Source organism: Schistocerca cancellata, chromosome 2, assembly GCF_023864275.1.
Source record: "Schistocerca cancellata isolate TAMUIC-IGC-003103 chromosome 2, iqSchCanc2.1, whole genome shotgun sequence".
Taxonomy (NCBI): domain Eukaryota; kingdom Metazoa; phylum Arthropoda; class Insecta; order Orthoptera; family Acrididae; genus Schistocerca; species Schistocerca cancellata.
Genome location: NC_064627.1, coordinates 1,125,695,639 through 1,125,717,017, shown reverse-complemented (window position 1 = coordinate 1,125,717,017; position 21,379 = coordinate 1,125,695,639). Strand labels below are relative to the sequence as shown.

General features: G+C 41.3%; 1 protein-coding gene and 1 non-coding gene across 3 annotated transcripts in view; both read left to right on the top strand.

The window, feature by feature from the left end:
• LOC126163166 (brain-specific angiogenesis inhibitor 1-associated protein 2-like) overlaps positions 1-21,379 on the top strand; it is a 991,817-nt gene that overhangs the window by 793,821 nt on the left and 176,617 nt on the right. The window lies entirely within an intron of this gene.
• Positions 18,207-18,281, top strand: Trnas-cga (transfer RNA serine (anticodon CGA)). Its single transcript has one exon. It is a non-coding gene; the product is annotated as a tRNA-Ser (tRNA).

Here is a 21,379-nt window from a genome sequence, read left to right as displayed (position 1 = left end):
CATTGAACAGCTTGTAAATCATAATGATTGCCCTAAACGCAAAGACTGTTGAGGGAGATATGTAACTTAACAATTGGATTTCAGATTGGTATTGTTTACTTCTACTTTAACAAGTTAAAGTTTATCCGCATTTAATCTCAACGAAGTTTCAAGAGCCCCGAATTTTGCACCACACATAAGTGCAGTAAGCCGATTGTGTTCCACACAGTACTTCACGAGTGGATTTGAGCTTCCCAGTAGGACATGCGTGTGTTTTCCGCGGCTGCTAACGTCACGGCGGCGAACGAGAAGCCACACAATGAAAGCAGCCGACAATTGCGCTGGAGCTCCTACTGTGCTTCTCAGCCCCTTTGAAACACCGCAGCGCAAAGGCCCGGCTGCTGTATAAAAATAAAAGGCATGACAATTATTTCAATAAACTAAATTTATTTGAAAGAGATTTAACTTCCACTATTCTGAAAGAATCCGAATGCAAGGAACTTCATCCCATACCGTTGTAAATACGTTACTGATTGTCCAGCAGTGACCTTCAATGACTAATGTCCTCCACTGTTCTACACTACCGCAAATCAGGAAGCTGTATTTCAGAATGATGTAAGCAGACAGTTCAACTGTTCGTTGATGGGGCAATGATGAAAGACGCGGTAAGCTGTTGCAATTTCAGTACGACGATCTGAATAAGGGACCGGCATCATGAATTAGCTTTGTGTTTTGGAAGGCATTTCCGAGGACCAGAACAGATTTTGGGAAAAATTTCTGTGCTACTTGTAAGATAAGTAATGTGCATTTCTAACTTCTTAGGCAAGCTTTTCTATTTCACCACAATTTTTTCAGTTTTGCTGACGTGCTTCCAACGAAATATTTTTAGTTCTGTAGTATGAAGATCTCTTCTTTATATGTGAAGCATACCGTTTTCATACTTTCGCATTGTGCCTCGTGTCAAAACTTTGATATTTTAACTACTTAATTCTCTCTACTTGCCTGCTTTAAGTTCAAGTACCTCAGAAGCTGCATCACAGAGAATGGAAAACGTTCAGTGTATGTGAAAGCAAGAACGCTGGAGTGAAAAGAATTACATTTCTTAGAAATTGCACCATTGACACCAAACAATGCCCCAGTCATTAGTAGGTAGAGGTGCACGTGAAGTGTACGCAAGCATGGGTCAGAAGTGTGGTCCCTTGAAGATGTACAACGAAGGGTACTGTTAAGGATACGGCTGACAGTCGCAAGAGAAGATATGCAGAGAAGAGCAAGAAACGTGATACACTCACAACAATCTGCCATTAAAGCCAAATCACTGTACTGACACAGGAACTATGATATGAAAAAGATAGAGGAGGTCTCCGGCTGCAATTCAGGGACGAGGTTAAAGCTGCTAGAAAATACGAGAACATCGATAATTTACCAACAACACGTAGAATTATGAGTGAGCTCACTAACCTTCTGATTAAGGAGGAGAAGAAGAAGTAATGGGAAAACGAGAAGGAGAAAAAAGATGTGGGGGAGGAGAAAGATACACAGGGTGTTTCCAAAAGAATATACGTATTTTGAACGCAAATACTTATTAAATCGTAATACACACAACTACGAAACTTGGGACGCATATTTATGAGTCTCTCAAGTTTAGATTAAAGATGTTCGGTATGTCTTCCACCAGCGACACGAACAATATCGCATCGATACTCCAATTCCTCCAAAACTCGGATAAGCATGTCCATCGTCACTGGTGTTATGGCAGTACGTAACCAGTTCTTCAACTCTTCTATGTTCTGTGGTAGTGTTGATGCATAAACGTTGTCCTTAATGAAACTCCGCAGGAAGAAGTCACAGCGCGTCAAATCCGGTGAAAGTGGTGGCCAGCTAAGAAGTGCCAAGTCGCCAGCTGTTTGAGCATCAGTCCAACGGCTCATTCAGATATTCACGCACTTGGCTAGTCGAGTGAGGGTCATCGTATTGCTGAAAAATGACGTAGACCACGCTCATCCTCGGAAACAACAAACTTTGTAAAGTAGCAAGATACTGCTGAACGTTAAACATGTTTCATCAAAGAAAAATGGGCCGTAAACAGATGAGAGGGATATCGTACAAAAGATATTGACCTTGATTGAATCTTGAACACGTTCAGTGTGTGCATTTGGAAACTGTAGGCCCCAAATTCGAACAATGTTTTGTTTACTTTCCCACTAAGGTGGAAAGTCGCTTCATCACTGAACACGATGCGTTACGCGAAAACGTTATCGTTGTCAATAGCGTTCTGAATCTCGTCAAAAGATGCCAGACGCTTGCGTTTGTCGTCATGACATAGAGCCTGTATGTAACAGTTGTAACTTGCACGGCTTCATAACCAAGCGACATTCAAAAACAAGTAAAATTGTTGTTGTAGGCAGTTGTTAATCTCGACTGGTACGACGAGGTGATTTTGTAGGACTAGTGATTTTGTAGGACTAAGCTGGAAAGCGGTTTGAATTCGTGTGACATTTTCGTGGCAAATACGAGGGCGCCAGGACTCTTCCTTTTACATACACCTTCTGTGTCTACAGACCGTTGATACCAGCTGTGAATGTTCCATCCATTCGTCTGATCAATTTGGTACCCCATTCTAGAAGATCGTTGCACTGTAATCGCGGAATTACACAAAATTATTTCTCCCAGGAAGTAGCCATTTTGCAACATGTGATGGTGACCAAGCAGATAGAAGACAACAGATATCTAACGGCAATAAATATAAACTACACGATGTATTTGTTTGTCGAATAGCCAAGCCATTTCGCAGCGACAGATGATTTTGACAATGTAATACTTTTTAATACGTACATTCTTTTGAAACACCCTGTACTTTAACCAGGTCCTACCATAACTGCATTAGAGTTGCATACTGTTACGAAAGCCAGTTGGCGAGTTTCAACACTATGGCTCCACGGCTCTGTCCTTATCTTCAATCATGGTTAAGAAGCAAAAAGACGAAGCCCCTGAATATATAGATTACCCGCTAAACTCTTCAGTATGGTGTGTTGCCGAATTACGTCTACTAAACGTATAGTGCGGTGAATACATTTTTGCTTTAGGTACAAAGTAGTGAAATTATAGATCATTTACATATATTTACGCTTTTAAAAGAGCGGGAGCTGCCACTTATCATCATGTAATAATGGTTACACAGTAGTACTGCTGCGGATTCAATTGACTTAGCTACAGTAATCTAGTCGACGTGCAAGACATACAATATATAAAACAATTGAAGACGTCGAAATGACAACATCCGCCGCAGACAAGAAAAAGAATACTATAAAATCTGTCGCTGCACATTCTCTACTGGATGGACCAGCAGTCTTCTGTGGATGCAGACTGAACTTCAGTATCGACATAAATGATTCCTTCACACAGGGCAACGGATGGTTAACCGTCGCTATTGTACGAGGTGGTTCAGGAGTGCCAAATGTAGGCGGCCTCGAAAGCTTTGTCGACCGCGATGTCATCGCATAAGCAGAAGCAAATTTTCCCTTATTTTGTTTCCACAGCTGGAAAGTTTGCGTTATAAAGCTGTTTTAAAGTGAATGTCTCGGGTATGCATCATTGTGACGTAGTTAAAATATAAATTAAGAACAAGTCGGAAGATTTTCCAAACGAATATTTACATGAGTAAAATCCATCTGAATGTCTGTACTTGGATCAGAGTTCAAGATCCTCTCAATTTACAATGTTATTAGCGTATCCACAAGAGGGCAGCCTGGTAAGGCGTAAAATTAGTTCAAATGAAATGCAATTAAAAGTTGAATGGACTTCATCATATAGTAAATCATCTTACCATATTAGGTTGGTGGGTTGATTTGGGGTAGACGACCAAACAGCGAGGTCACCGGTCCCGTCGGATTAGGGAAGGATAGGAAAGCAAGTAGGCGGTGCCCTTGCAATGGAACCATCTCGCCATTTGCCTGAAGTGATTTAGGGAAAACCTAAATCAGGATGGCCGAACGCGGATTTGAACTGTCGTGCTCTCGAATGCGTGTCCAGTGTGCTAACTACTGCGCCACCTCGCTCGTTTTACCATTTTACGTACTAGGCTACGCATGGCGACATTCCGCGGCCATCTGGCCAGAGATGCAAAACAAAATATCCTCTACCCCCTAGGTATCATTGACGAATATTATAGTGACATTCGAGAACTTTGCGCAGTATCGTGTATATTAGCCAGTGTGATGAAAATGAATCAATAAATGCATCTACTGTAAATCAGTTATATGTTTCCATAATAACTGTGGTTGCCGTTGATGCCTAGAGATCCATACGGAAACAGTGTGGCTCCACCATTCTACGTACAGCATTAAGGTCACGTGGACCCTATCAAACACACTTTCAGCCTGAAGCGTTCGTTGCAGACATGACAATGTTCTGATCAAGAGAAATAAACTCCGTGGTGGTAGCAGTTCTATGTCTGTATAGAATAACGGATGTGTATTGATGGAAACGCAATACCACAATACAAAAATTCGAATTCCTCGTCATTAAACCACTTTAAAAGGCTGTAATTAAAAATTATAGAAGGTTTGCTGCGAGTTTTCTATAGCCATGTAACAACAATTTTACAATTTTTACATCAATCACTTTGCTAATCTGAGTAATCGTGCGATCGTCATTATTGAGTAAAACAAATAACTAAACGAGAGCTATTCAGTATTGGTTTTGAGGGCTGCCGCCAACGTTTAGCCCGTAAATATTCCAATACTGGTGGCGTAGGAAAGAATTTAATAACGCAGGGTAGATACGTCCAAGCACAAAGAGGGCATTCGATAAGGCCTTCTCATAAAATTTATCAGTCTTCCGCCGGCAGCTCCTTGTCCTCGGTCCCTTCCGTCGCTCTACCCATAGACGCGAGACATGAGGCCAAAGCTTCTCTAATAACTGGCCGCCACCGTGTCATTTCACTGCAACACCCTCACAAAACTAAGACCTGTAACAGAATATAATTAAATCTCAGGAATGTTACGACACGCAGACAAATGGTCTGCTCCAAGCAGCATCGCTAATAACGCTTTAAGAACACGTCATGACGTCTGTAGACAAGGAAATCCGTACAGCATATCTCGAAAAGACATACACGAGGGAGGACACAAACTCAGAAACAGACACAGACACTGGTGTAGATGCAAACACAGAAATATGATACAAACACAACAACAACGTTAGACACAGACTCATAACATTCTGAGTATAGCAGCTAAAACTGATAAATAAGATAATTATGAGAAAATGCATTACAAGTGATTGGTTCTTGTATCTAAACTGCATATTAAATATGATCACTAAATAATGTAAAGGGAAGTTACTAATATAAGGGACGAGACAATCACTGCATCTCAGAATTACGTTATACAGGGAAGTGAGACTCGAAGTTTAAGTTCCGAGGCTCCCTGTCAGCCTATTGTACTGGTTAAGGGAAACAGCATCATGCACACAAACGTATAACATAACCGCACACATAGAACATGTAGAACAACTTTTAGATATAGCAACACAAATAGAGCAATGGGTATTCCCTACAGAAGCACTTAAAAGATGTAATAAGTAGTACTTGTACTTGGAACAGTAGAAACGAATATACAGAGAGTCACTCATGATGTACTTCATTTATTAATATAAGAAGAGGTAATTTCGTACCATACTTTAAGTGGAATGGGCTCGATTCTTCTGCCTTAGCCTCCTACCTGGAATAGCAACAACATGAACCGTAATTTATTTGTTATATTTTAACAGTAAAAAGAATTGCATATCGTCCCTTTCCTACCTTTAGATTTTTTCTTCTAAATTTTTTCATCACTTTAACACTCTGTTTCCTATAAATAATTTAGTTTTCTTTCTAACTCATTGTTATTACCTTTAAAATTTCCTGACAGATAAAACTCTGTGCCGGACCGAGGCTCGAACTCGGGACTTTTGCCTTCGCGGACAAGTGCTCTACCAACTGAGCTACCCAAGCGCGACTCACGATCCGTCCTCACAGCTTTACTTTTGCCAGTACCTCGTCTTCTACTTTCCAAACTTTACAGAAGCTCTCCTGCGAGCCTTGCAGAACTAGCACTCCTGGAAGAAAGGATATTGCGGAGACATGGCTTAGCCACAGCCTAGGGGATGTTTTCAGAATGAAATTTTCACTCAGCAGCGGAATGTGCGCTGATACGAAACTTCCTGGCAGATTAAAACTGTGTACCCGACTGAGACTCGAACTCGTGATCTTGGCCTTTGTTATTAGCCTTATTCTATCGCTAAAAACAAATTTTGCTAATAATATGGAACAGTGTGCTATTACACGTGAAATTGTATAATGTGCTACCTGATTTTTAAAATATAAAACCGCATTTCTTTAAATATGCAGTAAGTGGAGCGATATATCCTTTCTGCAGGTCAAATGTGGACAACATTTGTACCGAAAAAATTCAAAGTCGTGAATATTTTCATTTTGGAAAGTGAAATAAAGTATTTCAAACTATTTATTTTAAGAACCATTCATTTCCAAGGTTCATCTAATGAACTTTAAATATCTTTTTCAGAAACCAGCAGTAGTTACCAATACCGTTTCTTTTAGTGTTGTTGTGTTCAGGTTCGATGCAGATCTTCATGCAGATCTAACCACTACAAGCTTTTTACTCTCTGCATAATTACTACAAACAGTTTGTTTGCAGTATAACAAGTACCCTCCTCCACACACACAGTAAGGTAGCTTTCGGCGTTAACATATAGAACCTGCATGGTGTAATTAAGGAACAGTCTCCCTCCACAATTTTTGCCTTTAACAGTACCTCCATTACAATGTTCATGCATAATGATGTATCTCTGAGATAAATAGAGCCATAATCTTCTATTCAATAAGATTCCTGTTACGACTGGATACTTGTAAAAATACGTATCCGAAAATTCAACTGCGCTCTTTTTCGCTAGATGGAGAATACAGTACGCACATCTGACGTATTTAATCTGGTTTTAACTGAGGTCTCTAACTCACTTATTGTGGATATTGTAACTGCCAGTTCTTTTTAATTCTCTGTCCAACTTAGTTAGTGGTTGAAGCCCAGTTACTTCAAGTTGTCTTTTCATGTGTGGGCATTCCTCTAATGATTAAACAAGTCATATACCAAAGATGTAATAAGAGACAGACGAATGCATGAAATCAAAGATAGACGAAATGAGAAAGAAATGTAAAAGTTATGAAACGAGGGAGTAATGGAGTGAGACGGGGGACAATACAAACGGGATTAGATGAGAGAAAAAGTAGGCCTAAATGACAAGAAAGAGAGAAAAGAAATAATATAAGAGAAAGGAATGTGATAAAAGAGATGAAAAGGTAAATGCAATGAGACCATTGGATAAAATAAAGAACATAGAGAAAATATATGGTTCGGAACGAGAGAGAGGAAAAAGGAAAGGGGAGAGAGAGAGTCCCGAGCTTGAATCTTAAGTAATTAATGAAGTTTATAACGATAATCGTCTAATAGCATACACTTCCTTAGATAAGGTCAGTAAATATGATTGCTTGGTTGTCTTTGATTAATCTGCAGGCGAATGGAATTTTAGCCGTGATAGCTATTCGTTTAGCTATAATTTGGACGAAAACAAGAAAGAAAGTAGTGCGGCCTACGATGACGGATCATGAATATCAAATCCTCCATTTTGTGTTACACTGTGCGCACAAATGACGTTCTTAATGGTGAAATGGTGATCTGTCCGTTGTATCAGAACGATAAATAAATTAGTTACGTTGTACTATTCGAAAACAATAGGCTATCTACATCGACATACATACTCCGCAATCCACCAAACGGTTCGTGGAGAAGGGTACCTCGTACCACAACTAGCATCTTCTCTCCCTGTTGCACTCCCAAACTGAACGAGGGAAAAATGACTGCCTATATGCCTCTGTACGAGCCCTAATCTCTCTTATCTTATCTTTGTGGTCTTTCCGCGAAATATAAGTTGGCGGCAGTAAAATTGTACTGCAATCAGCCTCAAATGCTGGTTCTCTAAATTTCCTCAGTAGCGATTCACGAAAAGAACGCCTCCTTTCCTCCAGAGCCTCCCACCCGAGTTCCTGAAGCATTTCCGTAACACTCGCGTGATGACCAAACCTACCATTAACAAATCTAGCAGCCCGCCTCTGACTTGCTTCTATGTCCTCCCTCAATCCGACCTGATAGGGATCCCAAATGCTCGATCAGTACTCAAGAATAGGTCGTATTAGTGTTTTATAAGCGGTCTCCTTTACAGATGAACCACATCTTCCCAAAATTCTACCAATGAACCGAAGACGACTATCCACCTTCCCCACAACTGCCATTACATTCTTGTCCTACTTCATATCGCTCTGCAATGTTACGCCCAAATATTTAATCGATGTGACTGTGTTAAGCACTACACTAATAGTGGAGTATTCACATGATTCTTTTTCCTATTCATCTGCATTAATTTACATTTGTCTATACTTAGAGTTAACTGCCATTCTTTATATCAATCACAAATCCTGTCAAAGTCATTTTGTATCATCCTACAGTCACTCAACGACGACTCCTTCCCGTATGTGCTGGAACTTTCTGTCACTTTGATTCCATTTGTACTAGTATCATACTATAATGAAAAATCAGTTGATGATATTACGAGATAAAATATTAATCCCCCTCCCCCCTTCCCCCACCATAAAAGATCACCATGGTGGCTTTGGAGCCTTGTAGATGGTGTAGGTGGCACCACAGACAGATTGCAAACTGTAACTAGCCCACACGTTACGAGACTGCCCTTACAGAGGGCAGACACAGGTGGAGAAAACACTTGCTGTCGGCTGCTGGCGGTGCCGCAGCCGTGGACTCAACAGGTGCAGGCGGCGCGGCTGAGTGACGGCCACGTCGCGACGTGGCAGTTCGCTGCATTTCTCTCCCGCGCCGCTGCTCTCTAGGTTCCTTCAACAAGTGACACGACCGTTTCTCTCTTTAAAAAAAATGCGCAACGAAACATAAATGTAAGGGATAAGGAAGAAAGGCGCTGCCTGTCGTTACCAACAAAGAATTTCCATTCGCGTGACGCAAGAGTGAGGTAGAAAATGTTTTGACTTGAGAACTTCCGGCAGATTTCTCGTGTGACGAGAAAACGAAAGCTGGAATTTTAAATTTAGCATTTCAGAAATTTTTCACGCCGGAGGATCGTACAAACATACCGCCGTTTGAGTCTCGCACAGATTCCCGTATGGAGGACATAGTGATAGACATCCCTGGGGTTGTGAAGCAGCTGAATGCGTTGAAAATAAACAAATCGCCAGGTCCTGATGGGATTTCAATTCGGTTTTACAGAGAGTACTCTACTGCATTAGCTCCTTACTTAACTTGCATTTATCGCGAATCTCTTGCCCAACGTAAAGTCCCGAGCGACTGGAAAAAAGCGTAGGTGACGCCTGTATACAAGAAGGTTAGAAGGACGGATCCTCAAAATTACAGACCAATATCCTTAACATAGGTCTGTTGATTCTCGAACATATTCTCAGTTCGAATATAATGAATTTCCTTGAGACAGAGAAGTTGCTGTCCATGCATCAGCACGGCTTTAGAAAGCATCGCTCCTGCGAAACGCAACTCGCCCTTTTTTCACATGATATCTTGCGAACCATGGATGAAGGGTATCAGACGGATGCCATATTCCTTGACTTCCGGAAAGCGTTTGACTCGGTGCCCCACTGCAGACTCCTAACTAAGGTACGAGCATATGGGATTGGCTCCCAAATGTTTGAGTGGCTCGAAGACTTCTTAAGTAATAGAAGCCAGTACGTTGTCCTCGATGGAGAGTGTTCATCGGAGGTGAGGATATCATCTGGAGTGCCGCAGGGAAGTGTGGTAGGTCCGCTGTTGTTTTCTATCTACAAAAATGATCTTTTGGATAGGGTGGATAGCAATGTGCGTCTGTTTGCTGATGATGCTGTTGTGTACGGGAAGGTGTCGTCGTTGAGTGACTTTAGGAGGATACAAGGTGACTTGGACAGGATTTGTGATTGGTGTAAAGAATGGCAGCTAACTCTAAATATAGATAAATGTAAATTAATGCAGATGAATAGGAAAAAGAATCCCGTAATGTTTGAATACTCCATTAGTAGTGTAGCGTTTGACACCGTCACGTCGATTAAATATTTGGGCGTAATATTTCTGAGCGATATGAAGTGGGACAAGCATGTAATAGCAGTTGTGGGGAAGGCGGATAGTCGTCTTCTGTTCATTGGTAGAATTTTGGGAAGATGTGGTTCATCTGTAAAGGAGACCGTTTATAAAACACTAATACGACCTATTCTTGAGTACTGCTCGAGCGTTTGGGATGCCTATCAGGTCGGATTGAGGGAGGACATAGAAGCAATTCAGAGGCGGGCTGCTAGGTTTGTTACTGGTAGGTTTGATCATAACGCGAGTGTTACGGAAATGCTTCAGGAACTCGGGTGGGAGTCTCTGGAGGAAAGGAGGCGTTCTTTTCGTGAATCGTGAATCTGTGGAAATTTAGAGAACCAGCATTTGAGGCTGACTGCAGTACAATTTTACTGCCACCAACTTATATTTCGCGGAAAGACCACAAAGATAAGAGAGATTAGGGCTCGTACAGAGGCATATAGGCGGTCATTTTTCCCGCGTTCTGTTTGGGAGTGGAACACGGACAGAAGATGCTGGTTGTGGTACGAGGTACCCTCCGCCACGCACCGTATGGTGGATTGTGGAGTATGTGTGTAGATTTAGATATCGATGACTAAATACCGTTAGACGTGAATCGGTAATGACTGCAAAACTAACAATACTTAAACAATGGTTCAGCCCACAATGGGTAGATAACATCCCTAAGTGTCTGTCTCGCAGTATTTGTTTTGCCCGTTACGTCACCGTGCCAGTGTAGGCGCCCACGCTTTGATTGGTACGAACCAGTTTTGTGTAAAGTTATAAATTGTTGTAGCGTGGAAACGCCTTTGGCTAGGACATTTATTCCGGTGTCATTGTGAAGAGCACCACCAGGACCCGAAGTGAGACAGTAAAAACATTCGCCAGAACGTAAGAGAAAATCTGTATTATATTGAAATTTTAAAAAAATAGTGAAGGTAGTCGTTTCATATTGCTCGTAAGGACAGTTGCGCTCTACGAAGATTTCTGTTCGGTAGTATTGTCACAGTATACAAATGACGTAGTGAATTGTACTCGTAGGATTACCGGTGGTACGTACAGCTTTGGTAGTAAAAAGAAACTTAAATGAATGTGTAACAGAGAAACTGGAAGCCGATGACTTCCCTGTTTGTTTGACTTACACATAATTAGAACCACACACCGTTCAGTGTTAGTCCATTGTGTAAAATGTGTGTGTGAGTTCAAATGGATCAAATGGCTCTGAGCACTAAGGGGCTTAACATCTGAGGTCATCAGTTTTCTAGAACTTAGAACTACTTAAACCTAATTAACCTAAGGACATCACTCACATCCATGCCCGAGGCAGGACTCGAACCTGCGACCGGAGTGGTCGCGCGGTTCCGGACTGAAGCGCCCAGAACCACTCGGCCACAGCGGCCGGCTGTGTGAGTTCCGAAGGGAGCAAACTGCTGAGGTCATCGGTCCCTATACACTACTTAAACTAACTAAAACTGAGGTATGCTACAAACAACACACACACACACACACACACACACACACACACACACACACACCCATACCCAAGGGAGGACTCGAATCTCAGGCGAAAGGGGCCGCGCAGTCCGTGACTTAGCGCCTCAAATCGCGCGGCCATTCCTCGCGGCAGTCCATTGTGTACTTTACATCCTTACAGAACATAATTTGCATTTTACAAGTAATAGAAATAATTTTAACACTTAGCTTCTGGCCTTTCATGTAACCAAATCAATTACTTTTGATGCAACTACAGTTTATATGCATAACATAAAAAATCTGTATAATTATTGTTGTTATTTTATACTTAATACAACGTTCTTCATCGAGATCAAACGCAAGAGCTTTGTACTATTTGTTATAAATGCGAAAGCCTTTTGAACCAATGTTTGATATATTTTTGTCTCGCATTTTTATAATTTTATCTACTTTTTGGGGAAACTGCATTTTCTAGCGCTCTATAATAAATCTATTTTTTTTAATTTTTAGTGCAATATCCCTCAGTTTCATCTTACAAATAATGTGAGATCGCAGACATAGTGGATATCGACGTTTCATTAATTGTTTTGAAATTTCTCCTGGTTTCTGCAACGGTTCCCCAGCCACACGTTTGATAGGTTGTGAACGGAGTATACATTCCTGAAGCTGATGCCCTAGACGAGTAGCCACTGCATAATGACATATGGTTCCGCAGTACTTACACAAGGCTTCTGTCTTGCTTTCAATGGTCCTTGTACAATTCCCACACTGCCGAACTATGGAGCATGCTGAAGAATACTGGTCGCATACTAATGTTCCGTTATGTATCATCACTCATGTTCTAGGCGGTGCAAGGCTTCCAGTTTCTATGGGAATCTAGTAAGACACTCATCGCCTTCGTAAACAAGGCGGTCCAAATGAAGTGATGCCCGATAGGTAGGCAACACACCTAGTGCACTGGTAACGTGGGTAGAAACTTAACTGCCTACCCTACTAGGAAACCCACCATAGTCTATGCTTATTTATGATAGTCTAAAGTAGCCAACGGTTGTTTTACAACTCTATTCGTAAATATGCTCAGAATTGTGTAAAACGCATCTCAGAGGAAATCTCGCATCGAATGGAACCCAAAAACTCTAAAAAATCTTGTGTCGAGCAAGTGCCGAACCTACGGCAGCGTCGAAAGCGTTCAAATGGCTCTGAGCACTATGGGACTTAACATCGGACATCATCAGTCCCCTAGACTTAGAACTACTTAAACCTAGCTAACCCAAGGACATCACACACATCCATGCCCGAGGCAGGATTCGAACCTGCGACCGTAGCGGCAGCGCGGTTCCGAACTGAAGCGCCTAGAACCACCCGGCCACAACGGCCGGCCGTCGAAAGGGAAATGAGGAAATGCCGTAAAGTGATTACGTAGCTGGTCCATCGGACACACAGCTGCCAGCGACGATCCAACTTGTGGCTCATCTGTTCTGTAACCACTGTGTTACTGTATGCGACCATTGGATAAAGAGATCGATAGTAAATTGTGTATTAATACGAAACATTTGTTACGATTTTATCGCGACGTTTCTATGAAAAGTCCACATGAGGAACTTTAGCTGTGCACACAGAAGTTTTTACCATTCGTTACAGCACTTGTTTCACAGAAGGCACAGTACCGGAAGAACTGATACTCCATACATGTTATAAACTTCCCAGCCAATGAGGAGCGATGTATGACAGGAGCGGACAGCTGCTACCTGCTACAGTAACGTGTACGGGGAATTAGTAGCGCATCTCATTTGGGTGTGTAATTGTGTACATCGTGTTATGCCTATTTTCGGATCAAAGCACTATGGATTTCTATCCTACTTTAAGATTCCTCCAACTTTTCACTAGTTTAATGGTTTCGCCATTTCGGCACTCTCTTTTTATCGTTTACTAATATCTTCAACAATTTCATGTTTGGGTACTCTTTGCACAAAACACTCTCATTAATTATTTTATTATTCCAATTTTTTCTGCACATTAAATTTTTATTCCTTACGCCTCCTTCCAGCACTGAAGTGTTTTTGAATTCCTACCAACTTGTCTGTTTTCCCACTTCATCTAGTACAGTACCTGTCCACTCATTTTCTTAACATCCTATTGCGGCAACATTGAACAAACAGTTCCAGACTGTTGTATTCCGGTATAACCAAGTCCGACGTCTCACTTCGATGCGGTGCTGCGATCCAGACGCACAGCTTCAGAAACTCCTATGTCAATTATACACCAGTACTTGGCAACAATCGTATCTGCTACTATCATTCATAGATGTTAGAACTGTTTCACTGCCTCCGCAATTTAATGCGTTGGTCTTCCATAATACACATGGTATCAGTTTCCTATTTGTTTAATTTGTCACTAATTATAATTCCTCGTTAAGCGGTATACTGTTGTTACCAATTTTTCAGACTCTTCTTTCCTTTCAAGCGAAAGGTTGTTCATATTTTGAGCTATGCAATTCACTATAAACTTTATTGCAGACAGTATTTTCATTGCATCGTAAGTTAAGGTTTCTCCCCATTTCATCCACTGGTGGACCTTGTGGAGAATAATTTATTATATGATTTCGTTTGAGATATTCGAGTAATACTACACTCATGGTCTCTGCAGGGGTGATGCGTAGTGGGACATAATAATCTTTATAGATTACACCCTGAAACCGCATCTTAAAAATTTCTATGAAGATTATCGCGAGATACTTGAAGTCCTCTATGGAGTGCCTTCTTCTCCAGTTTCTAGATGGGCAAACAGCCACTGTGCAGTGCTCAGCAGAGAATGCTTCTCAACGCCGTTCTTAAAAAAAGACGATCAGCGTTATTTCAGAAGTGGTATCAGTTTCATTTAATATTCGTCAGTATCATAAATTATTGATGTCTCTCCATCATTAGCATTCCTTTCAGGATACTGCATATCTTATTTCATTACCAAACTGCACAATGGCACGGATTCCGCATGCCCCGCAAGCGACGAACCTAATGCAACCTCACGTACAACGGAGTTGCATTGGTTGTCTTCCTTCCAGGCGCCGGAGCTGAGCTTAAACAGACCTGCGACGGACGATTTGTGCCTCATTTAGTAGAGCGTATTGATTGTCCCATCAATATAACAGAGCTGTTATATTGGTGGTACAACCATTACGTTCTACTGAATGAGTATGTTGATGTATAGAACAGAAAGTAATTATATTAGAGTAATAATGGAAAAATTGTATACAGTTTCGATTTTTGCACAAAGCGTTATTTTCGTCAACAATGAACAAACACAAAGTGTGACAAATTCTAAGCAAAAGTTTCAGGTTTGTGCGACGACTTCAGAAGGTCTCGGTACGACACCCTTTAATACGACAGATGTGGAAGTAGTAGACACATTCTTTTCTTGCGCAGTTTTCCCGCTGACGGTCGTAAAAGGGCTAAAGGGCTACTCCACTGTGGTAATTTAAATGGTTGTGGAAGGACGAAACTTTTGTCTTAGCATTGGAAGAAGGAACACCAGGAGGACCGGCGAGATAGGTGGTAATCTTCCCAAAATGTAACTTCCTGCTGAAGAGACGTCTCGAATAGTTGGAAAGTAATCTCGTTTCTCCTGCTAGAATGCGACTTGTGGCACTAACGGGGCTAATGTGGTGATGTAGAAAAGACATAGCTGTGCAAGGAACTGAGTAGACACAGCATTAGTTCGATGCTGACCAGAGTGAAGGAAGACACAAAGTAAACCATGTCCTGCAGTGGGGGGCAGCAGGCAGCGATCTCACCGCCGACGCGAGTCATGAGCTACAGGACATGTTTATAGACAGACTAATCACAATCTACAAATTTCTTCACAACTGAACTACGTTCAAAATACTTTTTGGAAGATCATGGAAGTTTTTGCTGACAAAGATAAAATTTCAAGCTCACCACTGTTGTAATGACGAAGGTCATTTTTCCCCCAAGGTCCGACCAGTTGCGAAAAAACAAAAAAAGGCACAGTTGGAATCAGATGAAGCTTCGAGTAGTTTCACACAGTGGTGACAAACTGCACTCTACGGCGCCAGACCTGACGTCATGGAGCCCAGATCGAAACCGGCTGTCGGTAAATAAAAAGTTGTGATCCAGTCATGTCTGTACATTTATTGATCAGATGTGATGGACGGTATCTGCAGTATGCCCATCGACGCTTGACGTCACACTTTTCAGTTCTGAGCTAAAAGTGAGGACGTAAAGATTCCTAGAACAACAGTGGCTCTCGTCAAGTGTGAAGTGTAACCAAGTACATATGGTTTAGGCCCGCGTCCCTGATTAATGTGATTAGTGCAGTATACGAGTTGAGAAGGCATTTGACTGTGTAAATCACAATATCCTTTTAAGTAAACTAGAATATTATAGTGTAACAGGAAATGCTGCAAAATGGTTCAAATCTTATATCTCTGGCAGGAAACAAAGGGTGTTATTAGGAAAGAGACATGTATCAAGCTACCAGGCATCATCCAACTGGGAACTAATTACATGTGGGGTCCCACAAGGTTCCATTTTGGGACCCTTACTTTTCCTTGTGTATATCAATGACCTTTCATCAGTAACATTACCAGATGCCAAGTTTGTTTTGTTTGCCGATGATACAAACATTGCAATAAATAGCAAATCAAGTGTAGTCTTAGAAAGATCAGCCAACAAAATATTTGTGGACATTAATCACTTGTTCCTAGCCAATTCTTTGTCACTAAACTTTGAAAAAACACACTGCATGCAGTTCAGAACTTGTAAGGGGTGTCCCAAGAGTATATGTCTAACATACGATGACAAGAAGATAGAAGAAGTGGACAGTGTTAAATTCTTGGGATTACAGCTTGATAATAAATTCAACTGGGAGGAGCACACCACAGAACTGCTGAAGCGTCTTAACAAATCTCTGTTTGCAATGCGAATTTTGTCAGACATAGGGGATATAAAAATGAAAAAGCTGGGATACTATGCTTACTTTCATTCCATAATGTCATATGGGATTATTTTTTGGGGTAATTCATCAAGCCAAGCTAAAGTTTTCCGGGCACAAAAACGTGCAGTAAGAATTATATGTGGTGTGAACTCAAGAACATCCTGCAGAAGCCTGTTTAGGGAACTAGGGATACTAACTACAGCTTCCCAATATATTTATTCCTTAATGAAATTTGTCATTAAAAATATATCACTTTTTCAAACCAACAGCTCAATTCATGGAATCAATACTAGAAATAAGAATAATCTTCACAAGGATTTAAAGTCACTTAGTCTTGTACAAAAAGGTGTGCATTATTCAGGAACACACATTTTCAATAACTTGCCAGCAGCCATAAAAAGCTTAACAACCAATGAAATTCAGTTTAAGAGAAGCCTAAAGGATTTATTGGTGGCCAACTCCTTCTACTCCATTGATGAATTTCTTAGTAAAACCAACAGATTTGTATATAAGTGCAACGTAACTTCTGCACAATTTCAGTGCAGTAATGTGTTCATTGAAAATATGTGTGTCTGTGTCTGTGTGTGTGTGTGTGTGTGTGTGTGTGTGTGGTTGTGTGTAAGTATAATCTAACTTCTGCACCATTTCAGTGCAGTAATGTGTTCATTGTAAATAAGTATTACAGTAGTTGTATTACATGTTTATTACCTTATAAATAAATAAAAACTTTTTTATTTTAAATTCAGTGCATTAGTATTTGTAAAATGACTCTTAGTGTTCATTAAAAAATGACGATCATTCCACTTGGGACCTGTGGAATGGTACATTAGCTTATTTGATTTAGTTGTAAATATTTGTCATGTATTGTTGTTTTTCTGACATGTTCCACATCCTGGAGGACCTCCTCACTACGGATCAATTGGAATGAAAGTAAATCTAATCTAATCTAAGAAGATCAGCTGAAATTCAGTTGTTTATCAGCTGGATGTGTCACAAGTGCGTATGTCCACATGAACTTTTTTTGTTCTGAATCAGTAATACTACATGCCCTGAGAGCATGCACCTCTCCTTCTAACTCACAATGTAGTTTCTGTAAAGGAACTGTTGCAGATTTTCACTTTCAGAAGCGCCAGTTGAAATCGCTCTATACCCTAAACTGTTATAATTACAAGCATGAGAATTGGTTCAGCGTTATTATATTATGTAATAAACAAAGATCTGATATTTCTAGTCTTTAAGATAAGTCGAAAGTATTGATAATCTGCGGTGTTTTACTGGTTTTCTATTACAAATCTACACCACAGTTAATAATTTGCGAAATACTGAAAATCGTTGAACAACGCTCTCAGTACGATATTCGGAAGCTCAAATGCATATATCATCAAAATTTTATGTTTTTAGCTTCTACAGTTTGATGGAACTCAAAATTATGGAAAAACTCAATGTCCTTGTAAATTAAAAATTGTATAGACTTCGAACTTAGGATGAAAATCCTGGCAGATTAAAACTGTGTGCCGGACCGAGACTCGAACTCGGGACGCAGGAGAGCTTCTGTAAAGTTTGGAAGGTAGGAGACGAGATACTGGCAGAAGTAAAGCGGTGGAGCGGGGCGTGAGTCGTGTTCGGGTAGCTCAGTTGGTAGAGCACTTGCCCGCGAAAGGCAAAGGTCCCGAGTTCGAGTCTCGGCCCGGCACACAGTTTTAATTTGCCAGAAAGTTTCATATCAGCGCACACTCCGCTGCAGAGTGAAAAATCTCATTCTGCAAACTTAGGATCCTTTACATTTGTATACATCTGATCATATTACACTACTCGTTTGTACATGTTAATAAACAATATTTTAAATCATTTAGTCTCGTACAGTATCTGCCACGCCTGCTGCTTACAGCAAGCGGGAAAGAAGAGGGGGAGAAAGACCTGCTCTCTCTGCCTCTCAGTGCATAAGATGAATCATCGTACTTCTAGCGCATTACACACACACACTTGCTACTCCATACCTTGGGGCGTAGCCGCACCCATTAAGTGTTTAAGTTGACATGCACAACTATCTCTCACTTCATTTTTGTCTGAAAAATATCGATCGTTGGCGAGCACATAACAGGCTGCATTCCTGTAGATAATTTGAGTCGATAGTGGTTGCAGACAAATATCCATCGGAAGCCCCGTGTCGCTGTAATTCTGAGAAGCAGTTGAAACGTCCCCTTAGGAACAATTTATACATGACTGTGCTGATAAACCTCTTACACTATTTGCTTTTCAAACAGCTGAGCAAAACTGAACGTACTCAAACATTCACTAAAGTGACACACAATATTTTTAGCGCAACGCAATCTGACTTTAAAAAATCTCTACAAAAGAATGGCCCTTACTAACATTAACCTATACGTTTCACAAATCACTTACCTCGCAAAAATCTTCGTTACTCAAGCTACTGCAATACAGCGAACGCCACTACTGCCAGCTAAATAAAAGATTCAAACTACGGAAGGCACTAACTACTGATAGGGATAGTTAGCAAATGAAAGATTTTAATAGAGAACAAACAATGTATTTTTACCTTAATAGTCATAATATATACAGCATTTCATGAGAAATTACAAAACTCCGCCATCTCTCTCCCCACATCCACCACTGCTGGCGGCTCACCTCCAACTGCGCAACGCTACGCGCTGTTCACATCCAGCTGCCGCTGCCCAACACTACAATGGCAGACAACAATGCAAACTAGCCACAGACTGCACACAGCACAGCCAGTGATTTTCATACAGAGCGCTACGTAACGTTGCCAATAAGAAAACATAAACAGCCTACTTACACAGTGAAGGATAGAAGTGCTAAGCAGTTGGTGAGGGCCACGTTATCGACGGCACAGGGAGGCGCCAAGCTCCCAACACACACACACACACACACACACACACACACATACACACACACACACACACACAACCGTGCAACTACTTTCCCTCCGCCAGTGGTGGCCTCGCGGGCCCGAACACAAATTAAAATGTAAATACCAATATAAGTTTGCGGGCGCCCGTATTAATATGTATGGCGGCTAATGTGGGGCCGGTAGCCGGTAGCCACGAGCCTTTCCTCGGCCTCCACTTTGGCCGCGGATTAAGTTTGCCGGGCCATAATTTCGGGCAGTCACCTCGGCGCGCTCGCAAGGCGCCGGCGCCGGGCCTGATACCGGGCGCGCTGCCCCGCGGATAGGATGACCGTAGAAATACTGCCCCCTGGGGGGCGGCGCCCGCAAATTTAATTCGCGACGCCGCCGCTAATGCTAAGGTGGGGGCGCGCGTGCGGTCATCGCCGCTCGCATTTCCACTGCGGGCCCGTCGCCCCTCTGGCGTCCTTACAAATACGACGGAAGAATGGAAACAGGGCAGTCGAAAACAAACCGTCGATGAAGGGGGAGAATTATGCAATAAACTACAGAAAATAATACGAATACGTCGTGTAGTCATCGCAGCGCAGAACTAAAATACTTGTTTAAATGGTTCTCCATTACAATTATTGCTCGCAGGTAATAATAAACAACATAAACTCAAAAATACGACACTACAATACAGTAATCAAGCCCGAAGCACTATATGCCAGCGAAACACTCACACTCCATAGAAAAGGCGACCTGGAAGGCATCCTGAAAGAGGAACGCAAAATTATCAGAAAGATTCTTGGCCCAAAAAGAACGGAAGATGGATACAGGTTACAGTCTCGGAAAACTCCAGAAAAATTATCTAACCTCGCCGCAGACATCCGGAAAAGAAGACTAAAATTTTACGGTCATATTCACAGACTCCCAACACCCAGACTCTCCCACAAAATTTTAATATACATTGAAAAATTGAAAACCATACCCTGGATACAAGAAACCAAAACAGATCTAGCAAATGCACAAATAAATTCTTCAGAAGTTATAAACAGAAATGTAAACAGGCAAAAAATCAATAGTTGGAAAGTACAACCCGAGAATGAAGTTTGCAAGAGACAGGGGACAAAATGGACAGAGGAAAGAAAGAGAATTCATGGGGAAAGAATGAAAGAAGTTTGGAGAATTAAAAAATTGAATCGGAAAGCTTTGCGTGATCCGTATGGGTCTAATTGCACATAATAATAATAATAAACAAGTAAATCCCAGACTCTTTAAACAGTCGAGCTACTACATATGAAACAGCTCCAAACGTCTGAGTACTTTACAAATGAGTTAACGTGTTAAATATTTGACATTAAGCATGTAAGCGAGAGAAAGTTTAGGAAAGATTTGAAATTATGCTTAAAGTTTGTTGGAAGTTGGTAAGTGTTCTCATTATCAAACAAACGATGAATATAGCCTGAGTGACTTGCGTTCCATTTTAAGCAAAAGACAATTCATGCATCTCAATGTTTATGACATCATATATCCTGAACTATGCTTCGTAAAATGTTATAATTTTGCAAGTTCATTCAGTGATGTATGTAGATACTGAAACTTCCTGGCAGATTAAAACTGTGTGTCCCACTGACACTCGAACTCGGGACCTTTCTTTCAGGAGTGCTAGTTCTGCAAGGTTCACAGGAGAGCTTCTGTAAAGTTTGGAAGGTAGGAGACGAGGTACTGGCAGAAGTAAAGCTGTGAGGACTGGGGTGAGTCGTGCTTGGGTAGCTCAGGTGGTAGAGTACTTGCCCGCGAAAGGCAAAGGTGCCGAGTTCGAGTCTCGGACCGGCACACAGTTTTAATCTGCCAGGAAGTTTCATATCAGCGCACACTTCGCTGCAGAGTGAAACTTTCATTCTAGAAACATCCCCCACGC